Source organism: Mytilus californianus, unplaced genomic scaffold (assembly GCF_021869535.1).
Source record: "Mytilus californianus isolate M0D057914Y unplaced genomic scaffold, xbMytCali1.0.p SCAF_4, whole genome shotgun sequence".
NCBI lineage: Eukaryota > Metazoa > Mollusca > Bivalvia > Mytilida > Mytilidae > Mytilus > Mytilus californianus.
In genome coordinates, this window is record NW_026262690.1 from 73,108,087 (window position 1) to 73,119,091 (window position 11,005).

General features: G+C 33.0%; 1 long non-coding RNA gene across 1 annotated transcript; it reads left to right on the forward strand.

Moving 5' to 3' along the window:
* The first annotated feature begins 1,427 nt into the window (after nt 1–1,427).
* Nucleotides 1,428–3,329, forward strand: LOC127738508 (uncharacterized). Its single transcript, XR_008000057.1, has 3 exons — nt 1,428–1,542; nt 2,656–2,801; nt 3,230–3,329. It is a non-coding gene; the product is annotated as an uncharacterized LOC127738508 (long non-coding RNA).
* Nucleotides 3,330–11,005: the final 7,676 nt, after the last annotated feature.

Below are 11,005 nucleotides of genomic sequence, written 5' to 3' on the forward strand. Positions count from 1 at the left end.
TTGTTGCAAAAGCAGCAAAGGGAAACTTAAGAGAAGTTGTCACACCTCTAACCATTAATACCAACATAAACTTAGCTAGTTTTGATGAAGTATTGTTTGCTAACTTTTCAAGTTCTAGTATTTGGTTGCCCACAGAATGATCAAGGTCTACATAGCCAACAAGTTCTCCTGTATTCTTGTCATATACTAGGTCTTCTTTTTTTTGACTTCATCAGACAACAAACCAACATATGACTTCCACTGTTCATCAAACAGTCCGATCTTGGCCGCCTCCTGCTTCAGCATCTTCACAACGTCTGTCTGGAAACCAGTAGCACTTTTAAGAGGGTGGTAAAGGGTTATTTTCCTGCAACGTGATCGCCGTTTTTTATTTCACGTTCAACGTGTTTTTACTTTTTTATTTAACGTTCAGTCGTGTAAGACAGGTGCCTCGTTCAACGTGTTCTGCTTATTTAATTTTACGTGCATCGTGATTTTAAAATGCTTATTTTGCGTGCTCGGTATTTTTCAAATAAAATTCAAATATTTGGCAGGGATCGTCAAGAAATACTTTTTTAAAAGCCGTAAACCATTTACACCATAAATGTACAAAACATTTTCAAAACATTTTTATAAGGTTGTATAAATGTCGTCTCAAAACGTTGTCGAAAAAATATTTTCGTGATGTTATGTAGATATTTTTTCTTGTATTTTAAAAACATTTATTTAAAACATTTTTTGAAAATGTTTTTACAATGATGTAAGAATATTCATGAAAATGTTTTCAATGACATTTTTTAACATATTTTGTTTGAATGTTTTATAAATGTTCAGAAGATATGTACATTCTACCTCTAAAAAACATTTTAAAAGCATATGAGTAAAACATTCTTAACAATATTGCTGCGATGTTTTTAAAACATTTTCTAAAAATGTTTCATGAAATGTTTTAATAACATGCCTTTAAGATATTTTAAGAACATTTCTTCATAATATTTGATGAAAACATTTGAAAAACGTTACGCATTTAATATTGAGAAAATGAATTTATAAAACATTTTGTTACTAATATTTTAACAACATTTTAAAATAATATTATGAATACATTTACCCAAAAACATTTAAAAAACGTTACGCATTTAATATTGAGAAAATGAATTTATAAAACATTTTGTTGCTAATATTACAACAAAATTAACATTTTAAAAAAATATTATGAATACATTTACCTAAAAACATTTAATAGAAAATGTTTAAACAATATTTTGCAAACATTAATTTAGGTTATGGAAGAAAAACTTTATTTCATTAAATGACAGTGATTGAAGCGGTACTTCCCATATATAGCCTTTTACAGTGCACGTATTGCTATTTTCCGGATTTTCTGTTCCAGTACCGATAATAAAAGTTAACACATTTAAAATCTAACTGTTTCCGATGACCAAAGAACATGATCCGAAGCAATTTTGGAAACCAGTAACCGGAAGTTTTATTTACCATGCTGTAAACAAAGACAAATGAAACGTACAAAATAAAGAATAACCTTATCATGCGTTAAAACTGGTAAGATATGACACTAGTTCACATTTATAAAACATTGTTATGCTTCTGGAAATATCTTGGTTAATTTGATTAATATATTCCAAGAATTAATACGAGTGTAAGCAAGCACAATGTAAAAAGGGGGGTGATGATTTAGTCTACCTAGATGTTATGATGTTTATGTCCAGTGAACATTACGAATTATAGAAAAGGGGTTAAACTTAAGGGTTATTTATATGATTTTAAAATTCATAAATGTAATCACTTGTAACCAGTGAGCATGTCTGAAAAGTTCTGTGTTACAAGTCAGCCCTTTGACGCTTTGTTGGCTTTAACAGACTGAGCTATTAAAGCAGTACTTCCTTAGCTCAATCTCTGGCTACGTATCTACTAGTCAAGGGAATCTCAAACACGCAATGGTTAGCTATAAACACACAATATATAACGCATACCAGTCGACTGGCATATATTTCCGCCCCAAAATATCTATGATACGCGCCCCTGTGCTATAACATATTGTTTATGTAACTTGTACATTTGTGTTAAGCCCTACAGCCCAGCCCAAGGCCAGATAATTATTTATGTGCCGGTCCTAAGACAGAAGTTTGATTTAGTAGTTGTCAGTTAATTTCTGACATATTTGTTTTATAAATTATGCCATTAGTTTCATTGTTTGAATTGTCTTTAATTATACGCCCGTTTACGGGACGTATTATGGTTTACCGTTGTCCGTATGTCTGTCGTCAACATGTCGGACATTAACTCATAAATGCTTTAACCAATCTGAATAAAACTTTTTAAATTTTAGATTTTACGTTACCGAGTTCTGGAGTTCTGGAGTTTTATTCATTAAAAATAGCGTGGATTTTCTAGTTTTCAGAAATAACTCAAAAACGCTTTCAGCAGTTCTTTTTAAACTTTGGTGAATAGTTTATATCTATTGACTTAAGCTCCCTTTCAATTTTCATGAATTTCTGATTTGACATTGAGAATTTGAGAAATGATTGAACTTTTTTCTTTCGAAAAATGGCGCAGCTGTTTATTTTTGAATGATGTGGCCTTTGTAGCTGACTAATACAATGTGACTTTTTCTTACCTGTATTTTATTTATATTGATTATTTTAACTTTTGTAGGATCAATTAGCATGATTAGACATACCAAAATTTAGGATAGATTTTCAGAAATGCAGATTAAAATTGAGAATGGAAATGGGGATTATATAGAAGAATATAAGCTTAGAAATGATTCAAACCATCCTGGAGGAGCAAATTTTATGAAGGTATTTATTCTTTAAAATCCTCAATCTATAGTACATGTATTTGCACTAAAATATACAATAACCATTACGAAACTTGTTTTTTTTTTGTAAGACCAAGAAAATGTTACAGGCCCTACACGACTGGCTACTCTAAGTTGAGAAAATTGTAGTGTACAGTATACATGTCTTATTTTATAAACTGGTGAAATCTACCGTTACACTTTTGTAATAATAATACACCCCAAACTCTACAGATGTATAAAGTAGCTACAATTGTTGCTTCTGAATCCATTAACACTGATTAGATGACACTTTTCAATATATTTTTGTGAAAACACTGGATTAAATTGAAGAAAAATAGTTTATTGTGTAATTCAATGAAATTAGCTGAATTTCCACTCGTTAATCACTAAACAGAAGGACTAATTTGTTTACACTTTATTTTACAGAAGCCAGCAGATGTCAAAAGAAATAAAAAGAATGGAACAAAAGAAACTTTGAAAAAGAACAGTGATACGAAAATATTGAATAAATGTTTTGCATTTATAATTGTAATTCTATCTTGTATAGTGTTGACTAAGGCAGCAAAGAAAACAGTAAAAAAACTTCAGAAAAAAAATGTCTGATGCTACATGTGATCAAACATGAGATCAAGAAATACTTCTCAAAAAAATGCACAAAGATTAAAATCAGAAAAAAACCATGACAAATTATAACGTGTTCAAGGTATTACAAAAAATAGGGTTATGTCAATGATACATAAATCCGACAAAAGTAAACAAAATATATGTAGATTCAACTGCAATCAACAAACAATTGTAAAAGGAGATGTGGGGTAAAGATCAGTATGACAGCAGTTGTTTTTCAGATGCAGATCCAGGATTATGAAAAGAGGGGCCACAGGCTCTAAACTAGACAAAGTTTGAGTGAAATAGTAGGAATTAGATTAACCATAATTGTAGCTCCATAAGGGGACCCAGGACACCCCCCCCCCCCCCTTATTGAACATTTTCACAACATTTTATCCTGCAAAAACATTTTTTTTTATGTTTTAAAAATGTTTCAAGGATATTTTATAAACAAGCATATTTAAAACATTTACAAAACATTTTACAAACATTGTCAACAAAATTCAGAAACGTTTTAATGATGTTTTAAAAATATCCTTGACATGTTAGGGAAAATGTTTTGAAAATATTTTTAGCGCCATACATTTTAACGTGATTTTGATATTTTCTACGATATTTTCACAACATTTTTCAAAATGTTTTTAAAACATAAACACAATGTTTTTGTGTTAACTGGGGTGTATACTAAATCGGGAATAACAAGTAAAACAGAGAGTTTATAAAAATAAGTGACTCAGTCACAAAAGGTTCACAACAGTCTTTTTTTTCGTGCAACGTTCATGACAGAAATTATTTCACGTTCAACGTGAAATTATGTCTTATTTCACGTTTTTTCCGTGCAAGCACCCCCCCCCCCCCCCCCCCCCCTTTTAATGTAATGTGACTCACTGACCCCCTATTATCATGATAATAGACTTGAATTAGAAATTTTGACTTTATATTACCAATTCCTTTTATTCTCTTATAATACCTAGAGATTTTCCAGCTTTCTTTTCTATGTTGTATTATATGTCTCTGCTGAAGGTAAGTTTTTTAACATGTACCATCGATAGAATAATGTTTACATTATCTTCCAGAAGTAAGAACTTCGGGAAGGATCGGAGAGCGTCAACCTTGCTTCGGAACTTGATTCAGTAACTTTCGCGTAGTCTTTTTTTCAACATTCTTTGAAAAAAAACAACGTGTTTAAAATTGTTTTCATTTTGATGTAGATCCATACTGTATATTGGAATAAAACATATATTATTAAACCACAAATTAATTATCAGTATTTGTGTGTGTTACTTTAAACTTGGGACTATATTTTGGTGCAAGTATAATCTCAAAGTGTAATATTGGCCTACTTCGATTCGTCCAACTCGGGTTACTCGAGTTAAATTTTTAGGTTTGATTGCGCATGCGTCAAGAGCGCATCAATCGAATCAAAAACTCTGGTGGAGAGTTACTCGAGGTCCATTGTTTACCTTAACATGGATGAATTTACGATACTAAACCATATTTTTAGTGATGATGAACAAACGATGGCAATTCAGTATATAATTGATTCTAACCTTCTTCTTCTTTCCTCTATATCTTCCTCCAATAGTTGGAGTACACCAACCTTACTGAATTCAGGTTGGTTAATCCTTATAAAAATTATTAAGTGAATACCTAACTATTTAAAAATAACATTATGTACAGTTAAATCCCTGCAAAGATACTAATAATAACTTCTATGTACATTAAAAATGGGTCACAGTTTAAAAGTTATTAATAAAATTTTTAAAAATAAAAAAGTTTTGAATATTATTTACAGGGCATGCATTATAGTAAAAAATCTTTACATTTACTAAACAATGTTACTTAACCATATCTTAATACAATTATTGACAACTTTGTTGCCCAGGGACCATGTCCCACGTATACAAAACTTTGCCGAGGAGACTGTACCAAGATTTTCCACGAAAGATTTCAGAAGCAGTTTCCGCATCGATCGAACTATATAACCAGCCCAAACGTGGCTGCGTGTAGGCTGAGCATATAGGATATATTACGGAAAAGGGACAAAGGAGGTCCTAATAAGAGCAGAACAGTGAACTGATTTTGACAATAACAGTTAACAGCTAAAAAAAATATTCACAATAGCCGATAACAATGAATAAAAAACGCCCAGAACACAACAACAGTAAACGACACCTTGCCCCCCCCCCCCCCCCCCCCCCCCCCCCTCTGAAAAATATAACGGAGGTACACATGTGTATATTTTAGCGAATATTTACAATTGATGGACATTGATGTAATCCATAGATATATATTGTGGTGTTTTAATGTGACTATTGTGATTGAACACTTAAACTTCTATTTCGTCACATAAAATGGCTAAAATCCGTTTAAATCTTAAAAAATACATTTTCAAAAAGCACTCACGTCTCTTTCGTCGCCATCTTGCCGTTTAACTCGACTCGATTAAACCTGGTCAGGGGCAGGGTTGATATCGAGTTAACTCGAGGGTTGTAAAATGATAAAACTCGGGTACTTCGATTGCAACTCGAGTAACTCGGGTTACCCGAGTTGGACGAATCGAAGTAGGCCAATGATCTCACATGTACAACTTCCAAAATGGACGCATGTAGGGGAGTCCATTTTGAGACCTGAACATATTCTGCAATATAACACATTATAGAAGGAAACACTATTATCGTTATTTTTCCTGTTGGGTTTGGTATGAGTATTATATAACATGAGTAGTGAGTAATTTCTTCCAACATCTGCCCTGGAAAGAGTTCCTGTAAGGCGTTCCTGTTACCTAGTCTTTATCTTCCTCCTCTAGCAGGAGCTTCGCTTCTACAGCGTACTTCTTTATTTGCACCCTAACCCTTACACACGGGACACTCATAAAATTGGTTATAGTATATGTTTATAAACGTAATTATTAGAAACAGTAACATATATACAGCATGCGGACTAATCCATCACCATGTAAACGAAGTTAACTATTTATTTCTCAATCCACTTGTCCAGATTTCACTATTTATGTATCCATGCTATTACGAGGGCAGGAGTGTTTATCCTGTTTAATATATGGATACATAAATAGTGAAATCTGGACAAGTGGATTGAGAAATAAATAGTTAACTTCGTTTACATGGTGATGGATTAGTCCGCATGCTGTATATATGTTACTGTTTCTAATAATTACGTTTATAAACATATACTATAACCAATTTTATGAGTGCCCCGTGTGTAAGGGTTAGGGTGCAAATAAAGAAGTACGCTGTAGAAGCGAATAGCGTTTACTGTTCAAACACTATCCTTGTTTAGTTGTTATCATAAAATCTAAAAATCTTTCCACTGTTCATTAGGTAAGCAATTACTTTATATATAAAACACTCCTGCCCTCGTATTAGCGTTTACTGTTCAAACACTATCATTGTTATCGTAAAATCTAAAAAAAAGCTTTCCACTGTTCATTAGGTAAGCAATTATTCTATATATATAACACGAAAACGAAGTACTTAAAATCTAAGATCAGTTGATATCTTTTAAGCATCGGATACGAGCTTACAGTTCAAGCACTATCCACCTCATAATATTGTATCGTCCTCAGGCACATTTTTCACTATAAATTAAATTTCACATTCACTGCAATGTTCATTGAAGTACAAAGTAATATCATATATGTTTTTGTTACCTTTATATCTTGGCCATACAATATCAGTATCTATGGATATTAAAAAAGTTGGATGCAAAGGCTTTTGACACAGGGCATTGTTTCTATCCGTGGGAAGATCGATCCATAATTATTAATATTATATGGATACAAGGATCATGGGATAGTCGACCATCCCATGGATAGAAACAAGTGGCAATGGCTTTTGACTATAATTTAACTATAGTATGCTTGCTCTGTTTTGGACCCTTACTAACAACATAGCATTGAAAAATAAGGCTGCACGTTTTGTAACCAACAAATGCAGAACCCACTCAAGCGTTGGTAATTTATAACAAACTAACATGTTACAACATGAATCTGGGTCCATTCGTCCAAAACCATGTTCGCTCACATTCTCGTTTGCCCCCGTTTCCATTCACACCCTTTTTAAAGGTTTTGTGTTGAATAAGTTTTTAAGGTTCATCTAAAAGAATTGAAAAATATGGCATGTTTACACCACAAAATCTACTATGAGTACAGACAAACTGATACATTTAGGAAAGTTTTAAGGCATGGCAGGACCTAGATGTATAAAAGTTATATGAAGTCTATATTTCAGAAAATTAAAAACTTACCTGGATTTTGATGTGCATTTTAATTTTTTTCCAGTCTGCAGAAGATAGCAAAATAAACACATGACTTTCATTTGATAGAGTCCATTCAGTTACACAGTTTCAATCACCTATTTTTGGCAGATGTCTATTGGCCCAAGACCACAATTAATGATCCCGCTTTTCGTTGTCCACGAATATAGTTCCTTTTAATTAAGAGTGTATTTTTTCTTAATTTTTTTTCTTTCCCTTCCTCACTCATTTCTTAGATTTTTTTGGATGGAAATGAAAGAAGAGAGGTGAAATAAACTTTTGGATGTTGTTTACTGATTTTGATATGGAAAGAGTGATTAGGCCAGGTGCAAAAAGGTGATATTTACAGTTTTCGGAACATCTCTTGACTTGTCCATAGGGGTATGGAAGTGTATTGGCTAAATTTGTAAGATACTGGGGAGCAATCTTTCTGAATGTTGGATATATGTTTGGACTAGTACTGTACTTTACACACACAAAATATTTGACAAAAAGAATCAGTGCATTTTTTTTAATGAAACAAAACGTTATAAAGACCTAATAGAGAATTCAATTGTGGTCTGTGGCCTAAGAGGTGAATTCAGGATATATTGAATTTGTACTTTGACAACTTCCCTGAATGATCTATTGGTATTAACTTGCCAAACTACATGAGAATAAATGATTTCCATTTTTATTTGATAGAAATTTTGTAAAAAAGTGACATTTCAGCCTACATGCCCAAAATTGAACTTTTTCAGTTGTTTCAATATTTTTACAAAAGTAGCATGCTTACTTTCTCTCTGACAGGTTTTTCTGATTTTCTATATGTGTTTGTGGTATCTAATGTAGATGTTTAACTCATTTTTGAACACTGAACATACAAAAAAAGTAGATAAAATCAGAATAAGAGTGCAAAATGTGCTGCTTTAATGGCCTTAGTCTAACGGTCAGTATGAAGCAAGTGAAAAATGAGGTTCTATGCTCATACAAGTTGAATTCCTTTCAGCAGATTTCACTGAATCTGTATCAAAAGCACTTATTACTGGTTGTTTGACCTTGTCTGTTTCACAGACTACCTTTATTTTCTTTTGTTTGATAGCTAGTGGTTAAAATATTGGCCTTTTGAGGCTGAAATTTCATGCCGGTTTTAAAAAGTAAAGTAAATAACTTTGCATCAGATCATACTGTCTACATATATAGTTGAAAGTGACAGTCTTGTTACATCCAGGCTCCATGTTTTATCATATCTAAGCAAAGATTTGAGCAAAAAGAAGCATATCTCCATCTCCCATATCATTTATATGCTTTTTAATATGCACCTAAATTGACAACCTGTTTTTTTAAGCTTGACGTGTTATGCTATTTGAAACTTATATTTCCATTAAAAGTACATTTATAACATGTAAAAGGTTTTTTTATAACTTAACAACTTCAGAAAATTGTGGTAAGTGAAAAATATTACATTTCATATAAGGCCTCACTTCATTTGAAAACCTCTAGTTTTTTTGGCACAGGCTCATATAAAATTTACTTCTGGCCAAATCTGAAACATGAAGTATGCTATCTGTTGCTTTTAATAGGTGATAACTTATACATAGAGACATTAAAAAGTGTAAGTTTTGGTATATTTTGGTTTGTAGAAGCCCAAATTTGATAGTTGAAATTGTTCTAATTCAACGCCACAATTCAGCACCCAAAGTTCAGATATAAAAAATGCCACATTTTTAGCTCACCTGGCTGAAGAGCCAAGTGAGCTTTTCTCATCACTTGGCGGTAGTCGTTGTCCGTCGTCGTTAGCTTTTTACAAAAATCTTCTCTGAAACCACTGGGCCAAATTTAACCAAACTTGGCCACAATCATCATTAGGGTATCTAGTTTAAATAAAATGCTTCGCTGGGGCGCAGCTTGATACGACCGCAGAGGTCGAACCCTGAACAGTTGGGGCAAGTATGGACACAACATTCAAGCTTGATACAGCACTGAATTTGGATTGTAATTAAATATTTGACACACCATAGGTTTCTCACACAGAATGAAAGTGGTCTAAGAACTTCAAAATTTTTATTTACCTATTCAAACCATATCATTATTATTTGCTTTTATATATAAATCAGAAATAACCAATTTAAAATGGAAAATTTTAAAGAAAAAAAATGAAAAAAAAATCCCCCCCAATTTTTTGAACCCCCTTATGATTCATCACCCCCAAACTCAATCCCAGTTTTCCCTTTTTGGTATGGTACCTTGCAGTACAATTTCAGAGAGATCCATACACTTGAACACAAGTTATTGTCTGGAAACTAGAAAAATGCTTGTTTTTTGGCCCCACATTCCTAAACGTTTAGGGCAATTACCCCCCAAACTCAAACCCAGCTTTCCCTTTGTGATATGGAACCTTGCAGTACAATTCTATAAAGATCCATACACTTACACACAAGTTATTGTCCTGAAACTAGAAAAATGCTTGTTTTTTTGCCCTTTTATGGCCCCTAATTACTAAAATTTTGAGGGAATTACCCCCAAAATCAATCCCAGCCTTCCCTTTGTGGTATGGTACCTTGCAGTACAATTTCAGAGAGATCCATACATTTGAACTCATGTTATTGTCTGGAAACTAGAAAAATGCTTATTTTTGGCCCCTTATTCCTAAACCTTTTGGGCAATTACCCTCAAACTCAATTCCAGCTTTCCCTTTGTGATATGGAACCTTGTAGTACAATTTCATAAAGATCCATACACTTACACACAAGTTATTGTAATGAAACTAGAAAAATGCTTGTTTTTTGCCCCTTTTTGGCCCCTAATTCCTAAAATTCGGAGGCAATTACCCCCAAAATCAATCCCAGCATTCCCTTTGTGATATGGAACCTTGTGATACAATGTCAGAGAGATCCATACACTTACACACAAGTTATTGTAATGAAACTAGAAAAATGCTTGTTTTTTGCCCCTTTTTGGCCCCTAATTCCTAAAATTCGGAGGCAATTACCCCCAAAATCAATCCCAGCATTCCCTTTGTGATATGGAACCTTGTGATACAATGTCAGAGAGATCCATACACTTACACACAAGTTATTGTCATGAAACTAGAAAAATGCTTGTTTTTTGTCCCATTTTGGCCCCTAATTCCTAAAATTTGGAGGCAATTACCCCCAAAATCAATCCTAGCATTCCCTTTGTAATATGGAACCTTGTGGTACAATGTCAGAGAGATCCATACACTTACACACAAGTTATGTCTGGAAGTTACAAAAATGCTTATTTTTGGCCCCTAATTCCTTAACTGTGAGTACCATAACCCCCAAAATCAATCCCCACCTTCCTTTTGTGGTATTGAAC